At 32.6% G+C, this 20,472-nt stretch overlaps 1 protein-coding gene across 1 annotated transcript in view; it reads left to right on the top strand.

The window, feature by feature from the left end:
• LOC123694479 overlaps positions 1 to 20,472 on the top strand; it is a 98,845-nt gene that overhangs the window by 64,034 nt on the left and 14,339 nt on the right. The gene's annotated exons all lie outside the window — the stretch shown is intronic.

The following is a 20,472-nucleotide window of genomic DNA, read 5'->3' as shown; positions in this document are numbered from 1 at the left end:
ACACCAATAATTGACACTAGAGCCTAGAAAATTCTAACCATACTGCGACTGCATTAAATGAATTACTTAATTGCTTAAACCTCGAATGTCTGTTCGATTAATAAATACCTCAATAATTGTCATAGTAACAGGGCAAATATGGCAAAATGAGTATGTATGTATCAACGTTTATAGAAAACCAGTTTTAATGTAAACATGCGGTTTTTGTAGAGAGGTAAATGACATTGAGTTTGGTGTATACCTATGTCTGTGTGTTGATCAGACATATTAAGTTTTTATAGAATTTTCATATATCTTTATCACCCATAAAATTACGTTTCCATTGTAATTTTTTAAATATCGTTTGTCAGTTCGAGATTTTACGAAATTTTAAATTTACCTACTTTAAAAAAATAAATCCAATCTAAAAATTTTAAACCTATCAAACATAAATTCAAATCCGCCTCGAAGGACCATTCAAATAAAAACCCTATAAACTTAGATTACAAAATAAAAGACAGATGGAGCGTTGCCGAACTAAACCGAATAATTTATCGTCATTTTCAATAAAGCTATGTGTGCTGTCATTTCGCCGCTGCACTGTACGTACACGGTGCTTCTGTGTGCGTGTAATGTTGCCAGATATTGAAAAATTTCCCAAATTTTTCCCCGACTACGGAAAAAAGAGGGTTATGTTTTTCGAGTTTATGGATGTATGTATAATATTTCTTTGACACGCCCTGCAGTATAAACCGTTGGACCGATTTTGAGTTGTGAGGTTTCATTGCAATGATCTGAATTATTATGTTAGTGGCGGTAGTGACGCGGACGTAGGCTATACATATACATAAATGAGAAGTCAAATTTTTTATTAAATAAATTACATAAAAAAAGTTTCAATATTAACTATAATAATTATATTATTTTTTATTTTTCATAATATATGAATACGAATAGCGGTAGTTTTTAGTCGAGAATACGGGACATTTTATTTTCATCATATCCATCATGGAGTTCACATAAATTAAATCGCTAGCGAAAACGACTATGACGTTTTTAAGCTTTATAAAAGTAACAAAATAATGTATTATGCTTATTAAAATAATCTAATAATTATCATGAACCTTTAGTGCACTATACAAATAATCACATTCACGATCGAAAAATCCAACAGCATTACCCTGAAGATCTTTTAACCATTTTACCGTTTTACCAATAAAAATGGCAAATTCATTTTCAAAATACTGGCAACATACGTTGAAGTTTTGTATTCCTTCATATCTGTAAAATTATTATTCGTATAAGAAATAAATCAGCCAAATAATCTACAGAAAACCTGTGAAACGATGTTTTATATTTTTTTTTTGTTTTCGGGAACAAATTTTACAGCGTTTTATTATCACAAGACGGCATTTTTTTACTAAAATTGCAAACCCTTTTTGACGTATTGCATGACACTTTATGCGCTATAGCACTGGTGCAGCGACGTATTTGTTTTTGATTTCGTATTTTCTTTGACAAGGGCGACGGGCGGTTGTCATGCTCCATCTGTACTTTATTTTGTAATCTAAGCCTATAAATAGACGTTTATGACCTATATTTCAATGACAGAAACGATAAACTATGACTGAAAGCAAGCAATATAGGCACAAGATGATAATATATCGATGAGCCATGATAAATGTCGATGACCTAGCTACAAATATACTGCAAAGTATTAACCTAGAACTTCTGTGTACATTGGTTTTATGGTAATTGCTAAGCGAACATAATTCTATTTTAGTTAATGCCTAATAGTTTTGGAAATGTTAGGTTGATTTGGCTTGAAATTAGGTCACGCTATTGAAGACATAGACGCACCCTACAGGGGATCTGTATGCAGTTTTTTTGTTCTTTTGTATTTGTCTATGAGTGATCATAATATGGATGTGCTTTCATGTCGTAATGTAGGCAGAGGAGTTGTCATTAGATGGATATTGATCATCATCGTCTATGGACATTCAAACAATAAATAATTATTTTTTAATATAATTTATTAAAAAACAATTATTTTAAAATTGGTCTAAATGACGTAATAATGATAAAGGAATTAAACTTTCAAGGACTTCAATTATTTTGAAATAAAATTTACCACATGCACATTGTACGCGTGCGTAATTTACGTATAATATACGGAGCGTATCGAATGCATATCAATGCGGAATTAATAAAAACAACCCAAAAACATTTAAAGCTCCCACCCAAAAAAAGTGAACGCCGTCCTTTATTTTCTCACTACCGCGTCTTATTGACGTCAAGTGTAATCGGACCCTTATATGTGTTTCCGTATTTAATAATAGAAATACTGAAGGATAATAAAATCGTCATTAACAAAACTATTTAAATCATATCAATTTAAACGGTGATGCTAATCGCTTCCTTGTTGTGATTTTTTAAATGTAGCAAAATACGATTAGCAGGTAATCATATTTCCGACCTTTAAATGTATGTACAAATTAATTGCATATCGTTTCCTTATTCATACTTTGTTTGTGAGCCAACAAAAGAGATTTCACTGCACATATACAAGGTGTCCCACCGTTGGTATACTAAGCTCAAAGGAGGTTATAGTTTTGCATACGCTGAGTGCGTAAAAAATACTTATAAAATTCCAGACGCATTTTTTTTTTCAAAAAGATGAATTCTTAAAACTCTATGTGTACACCCATAACAAGTAACCTGCCCAACTTAGCCACCAGCACGTGAGCTATCGTTTAAGATTATGTTTTCATAGACAAAATGCTCACTTATGAGAAGCGGTATATGCCGGCTGCGCGAAGCTAGAGAAGAAAACATGGATTTTCAAAAATAAATTTAGCAAAAAATTTTCGACGTAATTTTGTTGTTTAAGTATTTTTTACGTGATCAGTCTCTGCAAAACTACAAGTCCCTTCGCGCTTAGTATACCAATAGCGGGACACCCTGTATTATAAGATTAAGCCCTAAATGTTCTCAAGGAGACTAAATAATGCGATACCAGAATTCATTAAATTTTTTCGAGATTTGAACTTACAACCATTAGACAGATTTTCCTTTATCTGCATTTATTATATAAAGAAAACCACGTGTAAGATGCTCTGGCAAAACTCTAGAATTTCATAAAATGTAGGTGCAAAGTAAAGCTCTAAAAATAAGCTCTTGCATAAGCCCTGCACCGTTTGCGTTTCAACAAAAATTGCTCTGAATCTATTTTTAAAGTGGCATACTTGGAAGGTTTTAATCTTTCGCATTTAAGAATAAGGAGATGCTGGGAATTCTCAGCAGTCCCGTGTTATTAAGGTGCGCTCTAGTTAGCTTGCTAGCCCCGTTCGTAATTAGGTCATAACTTGCACTAATTATTTTTTAATTGATGTAGTATATGGTTAAACTGTTTCTCCTGTAATTGATGGAATTTGATTGAATTTAATGCGTCTTTGGCCAGATTTTGTTCCTTTTAAGTCGTGGTGTGACAATACCTTTTTGTTATGGCATGAATATAAATAAATAAATAAAATAAATAAATATTATAGGACATTATTACACAAATCGACTTAGTCCCACAGTAAGCTCAATTAAGGCTTGTGTTGTGGGTACTAGGCGACGATAAATATAATATTTAATAAATATGTACATATATAGATAATAACACCCAGACCCAAGAACAAATAAATGAGTTCATCACACAAATATTTGCCCTGACCGGGGATCGAACCCGGGACCGTCGGCTCAGTAGGCAGTTACTTTACCACTGCGCCAACCGCGTCGTCAGTGCTTATGCAGTGCAGTCTCAGAATGCTTCTTAGATTCTTATAATAGCGTGGCCATAAAGGGCTAATTGCCTTTATAAGTTTCCATCAACTAATATTTAAAATTGTCCTATCCCTTCTTTCATAAAATATTGTCATATTCAACGTGACCTTGGGAATTCAATTAGTTATAGTACGATTATAAATGGACTAATCTATTGTAATAAATGTTAACCATCTACCTATTCAAGAAAATTTGTTAGGTTATATACATATTTGATAACAAAACTAATTAATGCATAGTTACATGACTGAATAGGATGTTATCTCAGAAACGTGCCGATTTAAATTATTGTGATCGAGCAAAACTAATTGGCTCAAGAGGAATATAATCAAACAGATTAGCATTAATATTTGTCAATGTGTCTCTTCATAATGGAAGTAATATATTACTTTGGGATATTTTAAATTTTACGTGACGTTATATATTGGTTCAATTGTCAGCTCGTTAGTGATATGGTTAATCATAGGTGATAAATTTGGTTACATTGCCGAAATATTTTTTACTTTAACACCGTAACATAAATTATGCCTATCTATTGGCTGAACTATTGAACATGTCTGTACTGTATTTTAAACTATTGTATTTTTATCCTATACCATTTGTAAGGGAGATGTGATACTGAAGAATATTGAATGCAAACACACGAACATGGATTATTATTAAATTCATTCATATTCTTATGTAAAATGTTTAACTAAAGCATATGAAGTAGTATTCGTCTCTGATAATATGATAATATGTATCGTGTATCTAAAGAAAATCTTCACCCTTTTCTTGCCGCCACTCGAGACCTCAATACTCAATATGTACCATTTGAGATTTAAGATTTCCAAAAGTAACATCTTCTATATTACATATCTATTTATTTGACCGTTATATGTTCCATTTAACAATCCATGTATATGTTGATCAAAGTAAACTGGACAGGAGTATAATAGACCTGAAAAGATCATCTGACATTAAAGATATCCAAAGGCACATCCATTTATTTACCTTAAAAATTACATGTCCCACATAGCAATCGTATCGATAGATATCAGCCAGATAGGAATTGGGGCGGTGCATTAGTGGGTGACCCGGCCCGGGCTGGATATAGGTCAGCGTTCAGCTGTGCCAGGTGCAATGCTAAGGCGGTGTTTATAAATATATGATGGTACTAGATTTCCCCCCGCGGCTTCGCCCGCGTTTGCAAAAGAAAACCCGCATAGTTCCCGTTCCCGTGGGATTTCCGGGATAAAAACTATCCTATGTGTATCCAAGTTACTAAATTTGCTAGTGCCAAGTGCTAAATTTGCTTTGCCAAGTTACTAAAAAAGTTACTAAATTTGCTTTGCCAAGTGCTAAATTTCATTGTAATCGGTTCAGTAGTTTTTTTGTGAAAGAGTAAGTAGCAGAGGAGGCGTTAGGTATATGGTCGTAATGGACAATGAGACAAGAAGTAGAAGGGCCGTAATTTAAAATGATACAAGGATTGTTCCAAGGAGAGAAAATTATCGGATTTGGTTAATTTTAATTTTCTGTATATTGGCTGATAAGTTTATTGGTTTGAAGGTTGCGTCTACAAACTGACTAGTGGGCAAATCAGACTATACAAATAGGTCAGAACCTATTTGTATAGTTATTCAGTTATTAGTTAATGTAAATCTTAATATAATATATAAATCTCGTGTCACAATGTTTGTCCTCAATGGACTCCTAAACCACTTAACCGATTATAATAAAATTCGCACACCATGTGCAGTTCGATCCAACTTGAGAGATAGGATAGGTTTTATCCCGGAAATCCCAGGGGAAAGGGAACTATGCGGGGTTTTCTCTGAAATCGCGGGCGAAGCCGCGGGCGGAAAGCTAGTAACTTTATAATATACCCAACCTAAAGTTTTGCTCCACATTGCATAATCCATTTCTGCAGCATTTAATATTCAAAAGTTCTGTATTCTCTAAAAGATTAACTTGTTAGTGTTAAAAGCGTCAGGAACTTTTATCCGCTCAACGCCAGTAATATTTAAGACAGCGTATTTTAAACTTTTTAATGCTATAAGCTTAATAAAAATAAAACTTGAGTGTCTTCATTGTGTGTCAATTTATCTCGACCTTTCATTTTCTCGCACTATTCATAAAAATATCCAAGTCGAGACGACCTTTTCTATTATTGCCAAGAATTCTAAAGAAACGTTGTACGGCATCTCGGTGTAATTAAATTTCTTTTAAATCAAACTTTGAACGGTTGCCTCCAATTTGTTCGTTTCGCGCGAATTTCATAAGGTCGCTGAGTTTGAGCTAGTTTTGTAAGTGTTGGCTTGTTATTTTCGATATTTTGCAGTTTTCGTGGTTTTCAGTTGTCTTTGTTTGTTTCAGTTTTATAACCTTTGAACATATTTCTCTAGAGCGGTCTTTAGATTTGCTTTCCTTTTTCTGAACATGGCTTAGTGATTGTATGATATAATTTTACTTTTTGGCGCACTAGTGATTCTTGCAATTTTGGAATTTTCCGTTACGTACTAAGTTTATTTAACAAGTCAATGCGTAAAACTTTCACGAAAAAGCAGACTTTATACCAATTAACTTCGTATTAGAGAGCATTTTCAAAATTAATGTACGTAGTGTACAAAATATTTTGAAACATTATTCCCAAATTGAACATTTGCAAACATTATTTTGCAAATACATAAAAAATACGCTACAGAACCAAAACTCCCTCGCTTTCCGAGAAAATTGCGTAATTAAATAATCGGAGAGTAACATAATGAATTAAGTAATCGTGTTTTAAATTGTTAAATTTATTAAAGGTATCATTGACTCGACACTTCGACAGATTCTCCTCTCATTAGCATCCCTTGGCCTTCCAATTGAAACAATTGCAAATATTTCAACTAATTAATTTAGTTTCAAGCCGGTTGTCAAGCTATCTCAAGTATTTCGCAATGTAATCATTTTTTAATTAGGGCTGCCAATTGCCGTAATTTTAAATTTACAAACGAAATAAAACTATTTTGTCTTGACATTTTCATTTTTCTCATTTGTGTTTTTATTTTTATTAATCGTATTTTATTCAGGTCCGTATTATACGGACATTTTGTAATTTTATTACCAACCCTTTAATAATCTTGATGCTTATGAAAATATTTTTTTTACAATTATTAAGTACTTAATATCATTACATAAACATTGTCGGCAACCCTGTCTGTAGGCTGTTTTAATTAAAGTAACACCCGCGAATGTCTAGCCTCATAATGCCGTGTACAATTCGCATTATGATATTTAATTTGAATAATAATGTAGGTACTACTTTCTCGGATATTTTGTAGAATATCGAAAATAAGGTTTTATTCATATAAATGGATTCGAAGAGTAATGGGATTTTTTGCGTGAATAGATATACAAACCACCTAAAGAGGTGGTTTGTAACCTTGTTTATTTTAGGCAATTGGGTAGTATTTATGAAGGAATTTTTTCTAAGGCTTTTTAGGTTTAGAGGTCAAGTTAATGTTGTATGGATTGAACTAGTTTTTTTTCGGAGGTTCTGGTGTGGCGAAAATTTATAAGATTCCATTTTCATTCATATCTTGTTTTAAACGTTATTGTACTAATTAGCTTATTGATGTTATTCAGTTTGTACACAATATAAGACGTTGGTTGTGTTTAATTCTTTCCACTACATAATATAAAACAAAGTTGCTTTCTCTGTCCCTATGTCCTTTTGTATGCTTAAATCTTTAAAACTACGCAACAGATTTTGATGCGGTTTCTTTAATAGATAGAGTTATTCAAGAGGAAGGTTTTAGTATATAATTTATTAGGTTTTAGACTAGTTACAGTACGAAATATCAGAAACTTATAAACATCTTCGCGTTGGAAAACTTTCATATTTACTTTATTAGCAAGAAAATAAATGCATTTTATTGCGGGTGACCCTCGAGTCTCGAGAAACTCTTAGTTGATTAATATCTGCGATTAATAATTTATGTTACCGACAAGTTTATACTCTTAACAACAACAGAAAATGACACTTTTTAATTTATACTCCATAAAGGTTCTCGAGAATACGTCGAGTTGTTTTAATTGATAATTGCCGTGTAAATATGATGTTGTTCCATCGCAGACATTAATTCTTCCACCATTCGTGAAATTAATTGCACATTACCATATACAACGTGCATCGATCATGCATATGCGGGTTGCAGACCAAGAGCTAAGCTAAGTTAGTTTAGCTTAGCTCGCATAGCTGACGCAGTTTTCCATACTTGTGTGCAGACCGCAAACTATGTGAACTAAGCTATGTGAGCTAACTAAAATATGCGAAGCTATGTTAGTTGTGTATGCCGATGCGCAGCTACGCGAACTAAGCTATGTCCCTCCCGCCTTCCCCGCGCACGCCCTTCGTCGTCCGTCTAATTGAACTCCGCAACACTAACTGAGCTTTGGCTTAGCTCTTTGTGTGCACGCCATTTATTTCTATCTTAGCTTAGTTTGGCTTAGCCTAGCTTCCCTAGCTTAGCTTTGGAATAGCTTAGTTTTCGGTCTGCAACCGGCATTATAACTGATAACTATATAAACAGATGTGCAAGTAATGACTCCTTCGAAAATATAAACATACTTCATTATTAAAACAATTAAAATTGCGCTTAATGAAGGGTACAAGTGAGTTAACAAAGTTAACAGTTTCGTATACGGTTTAAGTGATTATAAAGATTAAATGTCACGATAATTTTCATTATTTCCACGTAAAATAGTGGTCAAGGTTAACGCTGTGGCTGTTGGCTTGTTTGTGTAGTAAATTGGAAGATCTTAATGGTATGGTGAGACGTTTGTGGCTGAGATTTTATGCATGTTTAAATAGCTTATTAAAAGTGCAGTTTGTTAAGAGTTATTATAAGGCAGTATCCAGACTAATATTATAAATGCGAAAGTAACTCTGTCTGTCTGTCTGTTACTCAATCACGGCTAAAGTACTGAACCAATTTGCATGAAATTTGGTATGGAGATATTTTGTTACCCGAGAAAGGACATAGGCTACCTTTTATTGCGAAATATGTACCACGGGCGAAGCCGGGGCGGACCACTAGTTTTCTATATTTGGTGCTACCTACTCGTACAATTATCGATACACTCGTAGCATCTCTTTTGACTTGTTTAGCTAAGCATATGAGTCTAGCTGTTATAGCTGTTATAAACAGGGTAGAAGGGAAGTCTTTAGGAACATTCATTGAAACTAATCAATGGATATAATATGATGAGAAAATAATGCTTGAATATTTTTTTTTTTATAATAGCTAAAGCGATTTCATTTTAAGTCTCGTAATGAACGTCAATCAATTAAAATAAAAAGCCGATTAAAATACCACAAAACATATTTTAATTAACTGTAACACATCTGTTACCATCTTCATAATTAAAGTAAAATTTCTCATACAATTTGAAAACAGGAAATTATCTATACTAATATTATAAAGCTGAATAGTTTGTTTGAACGCGCTAATCTCAAGAACTACTGGTCCGATTTGAAAAATTCTTTCGGTTGTTAGATAGCCCATTTATCGAGGAAGGCTATAGGCTATATCATTACGATAAGACTAACAGGACCAGAGCCACGCGGGTAAAACCGCGGAGCACAGCTAGTAATTCATATTTCCAAACCCGTTCAAAACATAGATGCGATTGCAAAATAAAAGCACAAGGTCCCGAATTAATTGGCCATTTTACGAATATTCATTATGTTATGAAAGAGAGCGGATACACGTTTTTACAGATTATTTCAATGTCGTCTTATAGGCTTTTAGTTTATTTGCATATGTGTTGAAAGTCATTGTACTCTATGTGTGATTAGCGATGTGTTGTGGATGTGTTATGAAAGAAATAGTATAACGTTATTAAAATTTATAGTATAGATAGAGCCTTCGTCAGAAAGATTTCTTGTATCTAATATCACACTGGCTAGGTGTAGAAAAATAAAAGTGTGGCAAATTTACACATACTTTTTTAGGTGGCAAATTTACAATAACCCAGTTAGATAAATATTTCTATGGAAAATTTAATAAAATGATATAAACTTAATTGGGATAATACTAAAAGTGTTATGTATGTGATTATAGTACTATATGCACGTACTTACGAAGTTACGAGAGAGTCTAAAATATATTTTGAAATTGTAAGCTCTACAATAAATTCTAAAGACATTTATAGAAACTTTCATCTTTATTTCAATACATCTTCTTATTTCATATCGTTTCCTCCATATACCATGGTTTTCATATAACAACGTGGATTTATCGATTACATGTTTCATCGCGACACGTGCAGTGGAACGCAGGTGAGAGTCGTTAAAGTGACAAGGTCGCATTTTGACCAATCTTAATATATATAAATCTCGTGTCACAATGTTTGTCCTCAATGGACTCCTAAACCACTTAACCGATTATAATAATATTCGCACACCATGTGCAGTTCGATCCAACTTGAGAGATAGGGTAGTTTAAATCTCAACCGTTTTAGAGAAAGCGGGCGAAGCCGCGGGCGGGAAGCTAGTATGTAATATAATTTAGAACCTTGTGTTTTTGAGTTCGGATAATGAAATGAGATGAGGGTGAAGGAGCTTGAAATTGGATTAAAATCCAATATATCTACCTATTTCAGAAAAAAATTATATTGCATGAAGATCTTCTGTGAAACTATGATTGATATATCTAATAGAAATAAAACCACATATCTATATATATATATATAACTCAAAGGTGACTGATATAGTGATCTATCAACGCACAGCCCAAACCACTGGACGTATCGGGCTGAAATTTGGCATACAGGTAGATGTCATAACGTAGGCGTCCCCTAAAAAAGGATTTTAGAAAATTCATCCCCTAAGGGGGTAAAATAGGGGATGAAAACTTATACCATGAAAATTTATCTTTTCCACGCAAGCGAAGCTGCTGGCAACAGCTAGTTACTAAATAAGGACATAATTATTTTGTTAATTAGCACATCATTAGTAAAAACAGAACGTTTAATTACCTATGTCTTTGCTTGTCTTTCTTAACAAGGTGAAATTATTGATATCAAAAGCTGCAAAGATCTAATATCCAAATGTCAAATCCAGAATGAATGGACGCTTAAAAATGAATTTTAGATACATTTTGTGACTACAATTATCACATTAGATCGGATGAATACTGAATATTATATATTTATGGAAATTTCCAGACGTCTATCACCCAACTTGAGCTAATTTTCTTAGTTAGCGCTTGTTTATTATTCATTAGAATATATCAGTTTTCCAAGTGTTGTCAAGGTGATTATAGCACAGTGACGCTATAAATTTATCCATTAAAGATGCTATCTTTTGTGCTCAATTCGCAGCTTTTTTATTACCTTTAGAACCGTATTTCTATGTTTTAATGATGGAAACTGCGTGTAATTTCTTTATCAAGATTTAAAACAGGCTTCATTTAGGATAAAAAAAAATAGTAGGTATAACTCGGTTAAGACGTAGTTTTTTTACTAGTAAAAGGGTTAAAATCTCTCTATCTACGAATGTCTTAACTGATGTAATAGAGTCGCTGTTAAATAAACTGTTAAATAAAAATAAATATTTTCTCTTTATAATTTCGTCAAGATGTAAGTATCTTACTATTGCTTATTTTCTTTTTGCTCTATTTCTAACGTATTTACTGCAGGATCATTTTCTAAGCGATTACGTTTTATATTACGACCGACAGATTTTTACGTGTAGGTAAGTAAGTAATCTGTTATCCATCATATCCAATTTCAAGCAATTTGTTTTGATGGTTTTGTTTGAGAAATAAATATTTTTTCAACTGTATACATTTAGTATAGATTTTCATAGCTCATAGAAATATGTACAAACTTAAATAATTGATGATGCAAGTATGGTATAATTAATGTTATTTAATATAGAGCAAATATATATCCTCTTGAATTCTTTTTCGATAGTTTTTATAAAAACTTGTTGAGTTCAAACCATAAACCAACGAACTAAGAATACGACAAAACACTGATATAATCAACAAGAACAAAGTACTTTTCCCGTCAATAACTTAAATTGCAACAAAATCAAAGTATACACGCTATATCGTGATTTCAGTAGCGATCACGATATTACCGCCATACATTAAATCCGTCTGACATAAACGACCGCGATGCATTGTGCTGTGGGCACTAGGCTTTATATTATCCACTAACGTCACGTGATTAATGTTAACGAATGGCTAAATTGTATTTACATGTCAACTTGTAAAATATGCTTATGCCAATTTGTAAAATACGCTTTGTACGGTGTGCACTCAGCTTTACGTTATGCACTAACATTGTGTGATTAATGTATAGGAATGGCTAATTTGTAAAATTTGCTTTGTGCTGTGTGCACTACATTATCCACTAACGTTGCGTGATTAATGTTAAGGAATGGCTAAACATTCGTCATTGTTGTCAATTTGTAAAATATAGATAGTTTAAATTTATGTAATTGTGATTGCATTTTTTATCTAATGTTTATGTTAGTATGAAATCATACGATGAAATAAACATGTAATACATCTAAATTCTTCAATATGTACACTGTAAATACTGGATTCGTGACAAAATGTCTTACAACAATGTAACGGCATCCTATCATACCGTATGCCAGTACGCTGCACTAAACCACAGCACTGATTATTTATTGGTGGACTATTTTTATAGTTGTAGAAATCGATAAATAAAGCTGTTCGCATAATGATTTTGTAGAAAAAAGAGCGTATGTGCCGAGCACACTTGTCAGAAGTGAAACTTCTTTGGCAAGATTCAAATATACCAAAATCGTTGCCTTACTGCATGACGTGACGGTATTGCCATGACCTTGAAATTTTAATCTCAATGAGCCATTAGAAGTTTTACTTCAAAAATAACTATTTATTCATAATGATTAAAATAATGATGGTGATCGGTCGTTTTGGAAATCTGGGGGAGGCCTATGTCCTGCAGTGGACGTCTTGAAAGGCTGGAATGATGATGATGATGATGATGATTAAAATAACACATTAGAAATCCACGAAAACATACACAACTCTAATACTAACTTAGCTCTAAAAGAAATTGAATTAGCCATATTTATTTCCTTCCATTGTTCGATAGCTTGTTTAAAAACGGTACACTGCACGCGATGGGTTGGGCGACTTCAATGACAATTTACGGATTATTTATTAGTTTTGTTAGGTACTCGTTTATTGAATTAAATGTAGTGAAATTAATTTTCTTTGTTACGGCTTTGTGTAAACTTTGTAGCTTGCTTTGACGATATATTGATATAATTAGAGTAATTGTTTGATAATTAATAATGTCTGTCTGCTATCAGCTATACTAATTTTTGCGATGAAATAATTTAATATTTTCTCTAGATTCAACTGTGAGACAATCATAAAATGAATGCAAAATTCGTCAAAGAATAATATAAACTATAGTTAACCGCCGTCTCTACTTATATTTGTCGTAATTACCAGGAATCAAGCCTTAATCCCTTTGAAGATCTATCGTTTGCCTGGAGGAATTTCATTAAACTGTCGTCACAGATAAAGGTTTATTGATTCAATTTTAATCTGTAATCGTAACCAAGTACCAACATCGATATTAATAAATTTAAATTATTATGACTTTCAAACTTTTCGGTGTGCCGTGTGATAGAAGGAAGTTGAAACAAAGTGTTATTATATTTACACGAAATAAGTATCTAATGCACTAGATAAACTGTTTATTTTAATAATCAAGGACAATTTTAATCTTTTATATATATTTGGTTTTGAGAGACTGCGCTACGTGATTGGTAATCTATACTAATATTATAAAGGCTGAAGAGTTCATTTGTTTGTTTGTTTGAACGCGCTAATCTCGGGAATAACTGGTCATTTGAAAAAATATTTCGGTGTTAGATAGCCGATTCATCGAGGAAGGCTGGCTGTATATCATCTCGCTAAGACCAACAGGAGCAGAGCACTGTGGGTTAAACCGCGAAGCACAGCTAGTATATTATAATACATCGGCCCATATACGTTCCCATACTACTGGTATACGAGTCTCCTATGCCTAGTGCGGATTGGCAGATGTCGAAATTTTGATTCTTCAACATGTCGCCTGGTCAGGAATCCCCGACTAATCGATTTGAAGTCCGAGGTCCTCACTATTGAGCCACCACTGCACTGTTCGATATATACTGCTTAGACATTGAATCTATGAAATAAGTTTTCATGCCTCATCCTATTGTTATTCTCACTACGTCACGTCATCTAGCGTGACCGCAGTAATCAATATGTTTTGCTTTCATTACCCGCTCATTACGATCACTTATATCTATCTCATTTGTAGTTCAACATGTCTGAGAAGGCTCGAGATTTGATCCGACTTTTAAAAAGGAGATTCTTCATTGGACTGTATTTTTTGTTTGTTTTGTGGTCAGAACATTTGACTGGATGAATCGATTTTGATGATTATTTTCATTAGAGAATGGATACATTCTCGTTGGTCCCATTTAAATTGTCAAGTTCAGAGATTATAAAAACATTATTAATTCTTCGTTTAAATTCTAAGCGGTTCGACATTGGAAATGTTATTAAAATATATTTTCCATTTTAACTGTAGGTAATTCAACTCAAAATTGTTTTCTTAATTTAGAAAGCATGTTTTTAAGTTCAATTTAAATGTTAATAAATGAGAAAGATCTTACGTCATCGCCATTATTTTACTTTTAAGAAAATGCAAACTATATTATTTTATGATCATTAAGACAAAACACAGTTTTCGAATTTTCTCCTTTTATGATAGAAGCAAGCAACGTCGTCCTAATCCTTCGTATATTTTTATGGATTTTTATGATAATGTCCTTGAGATAAACTCTCAAAGTAAAGGAACATTACGTAATACAAGATTCATACAAATTATTCATAATCGCCTGTCGTTATGTACCCGCCTGGCCGTTTGTATAACATGCATATAGGTATCGGTAAGTTTCCATGCATGTATGTTTTTTTCATCGGTTTCTAGATTGTTCCTTTACAAAGATAGCTAATCATAAACGATGTATATTGTATAAATATAATATTATTATACTCATAACAAGGATAGTCACGTCGATTTCGATATGATGGTACTCAATTTTTGAGATCTACATATAAAATACATATTATATAGAATAGACAAAATACACAATAGAAAAAGCGGGATGTAATATAAATTGTCATTCTTAGCAACAAAATTGTGGGAAAATGTTTATGTTGATGGGTTAATTTGACGTCGACATTAATAAAATAGGAAGTGGAATATATTTTATCAGAAAAACAGGGCACGTAATACCCGTTTCACATTTCTTGATTGTTATCTCAAACCTAAAACACGTATATATTTACATATATTCACAAATTTGCGAGGCAATTAATGTCAAACATTGCCTATAATGCTTATAATAAACTAGCGGTCCGCCCCGGCTTCGCCCGTGGTACATGTTTACGTTTTCTCTACATAAGAACCATCCTCGTACTTCAAGGAATATAATAAAAAAAGAATTATCGAAATCGGTTCAGCCGTTCTCGAGTTATGGAATTACAACGAAAAGTGGCATTGATTTTTATATATTAGATAGTTGTACACTGTTTCGCCCGAAATTAATGACGTGTTTAATTAATATGATTGCCTTCATTTGAAACGTATTTACATTAACTTGAAATTGGTATAATTTTAAAATAGTAATTTTTTCGATTTATAATATGTATCTAAATTTAATGTTTTTGGACATGATTTATCAATGATTAATTAACTAGAAATGAAGTATATTATATTTTAATTTTTGTAGTATAATTTTTGACATTGTTATTAATATGCACGTTTGTTAGATGATAATTTTTGATTCATATGTACCTAAATTTATTCACTATGGACTTCATGTGTCTGCAAATAAATGATTATTATAATTTATGTTAATCTATAATTCTATAATATAAAAATGAATCGCAAAATGTGTTGGTAAGCGCATAACTTGAGAACAACTGAACCGATTTCGTTAATTCTTTTTTTATTAGATTTCTGGAAGTACAAGGATGGTTCTTATGGAGAGAAAACGTAAAAATGTACCACGGGCGAAGCCGGGGCGGACCGCTAGTTGTAAATACTTAAGTCGATAATTAATGAAAATGCAATAGGAGGCAACAGAGCAGACGCGTCACCTGGTGGTAAGTGCTCCACGTCGCCCATATGTACCCACAGATGTAATTAATGAAAATTGTAAACTTATCCTATTTTAATATTTTATTTTAAACTAAACATGTAATGCTTTGGGTTTTACACCTGTTAATTACTTGTTATTATGAAATAAATAAATAAATAAAAATAATAATGGTCAAGTTCGAACCGCGTTCCTGTCAGCTCTTGTAGAAGATATTTTCTCTATAGAGAATTTTACATTTTCATAAAGCACTTCATACCTACTATGATGATTTAGATTCATTTTATTATGCAGATGGATTTGGAATGGGTCATAAACAACTTATTATTTGTTTGTGTTATAAAATAAATTTAAATAATGTGTTATTTATTTATTGTTGTTTAATTTTGGTTTAGTTTAGATGCAATTACCTTTGTTATAAATTACGATTACATCGTGCTACAAGCGTTTACCTTCCCGCTTATATTATATGAATTGCATTATAAAATTGTTAAACAGTAGGTACGATAATTTGTCAATTTTTTTTTAAGGACTAATACGATGCGTAAAATATCGTCAATTTTATTGTCTAATTTTATTTATTGTTTTTATTTCAATTTGCTATTCAAATATGAAATGTTAAATGGCCACACGGTGTGTTTCAAGTACCAGGGAAGCATAACAAAGGCTGCGGTTTCTGCAACCGGTACGTGCACACATTCGTATTCGAACCGCACACGACTTGGTGAATTACGTCAAACGCTTTATTTAGCCTTACATGTAGTTCAAACGTGCACGCGAAGTTACCGAACAACTCCTACGCGATCGTGTCGCCCTGGTACTTTAAGATACAGCAAGGATTCAAAAGAGCCTTAAGGACCTGTTTAAATTGAATTTAAATTAACGATTTTTATTTCCACGTAAATGAAATTATAAATTTATTGTGAACTTTAGTAGCTTCGTAAACTAATAGCTGTACTTTTAACCAACCCAAAACGTGGCTCATTTGCATTTTTTTATCATCGAATAATTACGCGACTTGATGTAACCGGAATCCGGATCAAATATTTTTCCACTGTCAAATGCTTGTTCACGTTGATGGATATTATAAAAAGAAAAAAAATCAAATGCGATGTTATAAAAAATGAATCTTGGAATGGAATTATACAATATATCAACGAAACAAAAAAAAAATTGTGCAAACTTCTACGGTCTTTATGCAGAATTAACAATATGGTGTATAATGGCATAATTACAGTAAAGGCTGTTTGATAGTTTTGAAAAATTGCAAACAACAATAACAGTTGAATGATAAAAGACCGAACAATATTCCGAATAAACTATAACTTGAACTTTATTGTTGTTAGGCTATGTGGGTTCAGAATATAATAGTAGTTTGGTACAACAAACCAACAAGGATCGCACGGTTGTTGTAATTTGACCTTTTTAACAATTTTTTTAAACATACATTCTGCAAATCAGCATTGCTAAAGGATAACAATCACACATTTATCATCAATATACGTGGTGGAGACACAAAAAATACATACGGAAAGAATCACTATAAATAATAATATGTAGATTATATGCAGATATTGGATACGCGATTTATAGGTCATGTTCAATGCTATTTTAATAAGAAACAACGGACAAGGGCAAAGATGAAAGAGCAATTTTCCTTTTGTTACATTACGAATGTCACATCAATTCTGAGAAAGATTTATCAGTAATCACGAATGCATTAAGTGCCTTCATTTCATTTCGTTTCGCCTCGTTGTCAGTTTTTTACAAGGAAAAGTCGACATTTGGCGAAATTGGTAATGGATTTCGGAATTGATTTTTTTACAATTATTCAATTATGTTTGATTTAATCTTGAGGTCGTGTGCGTATTTGTCTCGTTTTGGTTTTTGCTTATAATTCACAAGTTTTGTGTAATTATTTTCATGTGAAATGTAAGAGTTTAACATACGTTACCAAAGGTACATAGAATTTCGGAATAGTTCAATTTTACCCACACGACAAAAATACCCTATGTAAACAAAAACTTACACTTGTAAGTCTTGTAACGTGGTAAAGATGTAGTTAATCGTGATAATATATTTTTTTAAATCAATCCAGTAGTTACACAACCTTTACTAAATCTGTCCCGACTCCCGTTGTATAAGTTCTAAATAATGCTAATCCCACCAAAAACATTTTCATGTAAAATGTTGCCAAGACGAGCCCATATGACTCGCACTGTCAAAAAGTTATCAGATCTCATGTAGAGCCAAGCTTATAGCACTACACGCCCTAACTCTACAAGGCCTAACTTCACAAACTCTACACCTTAGTCAAAATATGTGGCTTGGCCATTTCGCTACATTCACATCGGCGTAAGGTGAAAAATTTATTCACTGTTCATTACTTTTGTGTTATACAATAGTTCTTGTAGTAACGAACGGCCAAGCCACATATTTTGACTAAGGTGTAGAGTTTGTGAAGTTAGGCCTTGTAGAGTTAGGGCGTGTAGTGTTATAAGCTTGGCTCTACATGAGATCTGATAACTTTTTGACAGTGCGAGTCATATGGGCTCGTCTTGGCAACATTTTACATGAAAATGTTTTTGGTGGGATTTCATTTCTTTTTGTAAGTTGTTTGTTGTACAAAATTTTATACGTCGATTAATTTTTTTTTTTTTAACAAGGAGTACCTATACATATATATATATATATCTAGGGGAACCAAGTTCTAGATTATTAGACCTCTAGCGTGATCAAAATTTAATTTAAAATTACAGGTCTCATACAAACTCCCATCCCCTAGTTTAAGGGGTTGGGGGATGAAAGTTACAAGTTTTATAATTTTTTTGCCGTTTGTGTGCTAATACTAGCTTACATACAAAATTTCAGCTTTCTAGGACATTAGGAAATACCTTAAGAATTTTGATGATCATCAGTGAGTCAGTGACGAAATTAGCGTTTTTTAGATATAAATAAAATCTGAAGTATAAAAGCTAATGTAATTTAAACTTAATATGTTCAATAAGTCCGCTATTGACAATATATCCCGAAAATTTTGTTGATCTAGCATAATCCAAACCCAAGTTATGAGGGTTCAAAAAAACGTCGAAGCGTTTCGAGAAAAGGTAGGTAGTGCCCGTGCGCTTCGCTTGTTCGCTTGGCTCGTCTTGGCGGGGGCACTACCGTGCCCCCAGATAAATCATGAATTACGTGAACTCTATCGTGCTCATTCCGAGTCAGAGAGCACGCGAACAAATGTTAACTTGCATGATCTTAATATTAACGTAGTTGCTTGGTATTGGAGGAAACTTCCTAATTGAATAGATGTGCTTGAAACAATATAGAATTCTGTGAGGAAGATAAATATGAACTGAGGAATAGAGTAAATGTGAATGCAATTTAATTAAATCAATACTCATGAGTAAAATCTTATGAGGAGACATATTTACAATACGCGAGGAAAGGAAAGCTGTGGAATATGGAAAAGTACGAAATATATTTAAGAGTACAAAATATGAACAACTATCAATCCATGAGTTTAAGCTCTTATTATATTATGTTATAACTAGGTACAAGAAAATTCTACGTTATTCAAGTTTTATGGAAGTAATGGGAGCGGTAGTCGGTACCTAGTACCTACACATGTCGATTCGTATCGACTGATTTACACGTATAGTCGTGATACAATAGTTAATAACAATACAATTATGTCTACTTCAATGAAAATACAAATTGATATTATTATCTGATTATAATAAACATAATAGGTACATAGTATTTTTTTTTCATTCTTATGCGTCTATGAATTTCAAATTGGGCACATTATAAAAGGGTTAAATATTTGTAGATCTTTACTATATTTAATTAGCATTTGCATATTATTAATGGTAAACCACAACAATGTAAACATTTAATTCAACTGAGACAAAAGGCAACGTTCGCGCGTTCGTCAAATAGTGGTCTCCTTTTTAATAGACAACCATAATGTAACTTTTGTGCCAAGTTTTTAGCTAAGTATTTATCCTAGTAAGTTACTTAGTTAATAAACATGTTCCCGCTCGACGTGCAGGAGTGGTCGTGAATAGTTGATATTTACGATCCAATATACTTCGTCCAATTCGTTGGTGTGTCTGTATCCTAGTACCTACACATGTCGATTCGTATCGACTGATTTACACGTATAGTCGTGATACAATAGTTAATAACAATACAATTATGTCTACTTCAATGAAAATACAAATTGATATTATTATCTGATTATAATAAACATAATAGGTACATAGTATTTTTTTTTCATTCTTATGCGTCTATGAATTTCAAATTGGGCACATTATAAAAGGGTTAAATATTTGTAGATCTTTACTATATTTAATTAGCATTTGCATATTATTAATGGTAAACCACAACAATGTAAACATTTAATTCAACTGAGACAAAAGGCAACGTTCGCGCGTTCGTCAAATAGTGGTCTCCTTTTTAATAGA

Source organism: Colias croceus, chromosome 9 (genome assembly GCF_905220415.1).
Source record: "Colias croceus chromosome 9, ilColCroc2.1".
Taxonomy (NCBI): domain Eukaryota; kingdom Metazoa; phylum Arthropoda; class Insecta; order Lepidoptera; family Pieridae; genus Colias; species Colias croceus.
This window is presented reverse-complemented; position numbering and strand designations above follow the sequence as displayed.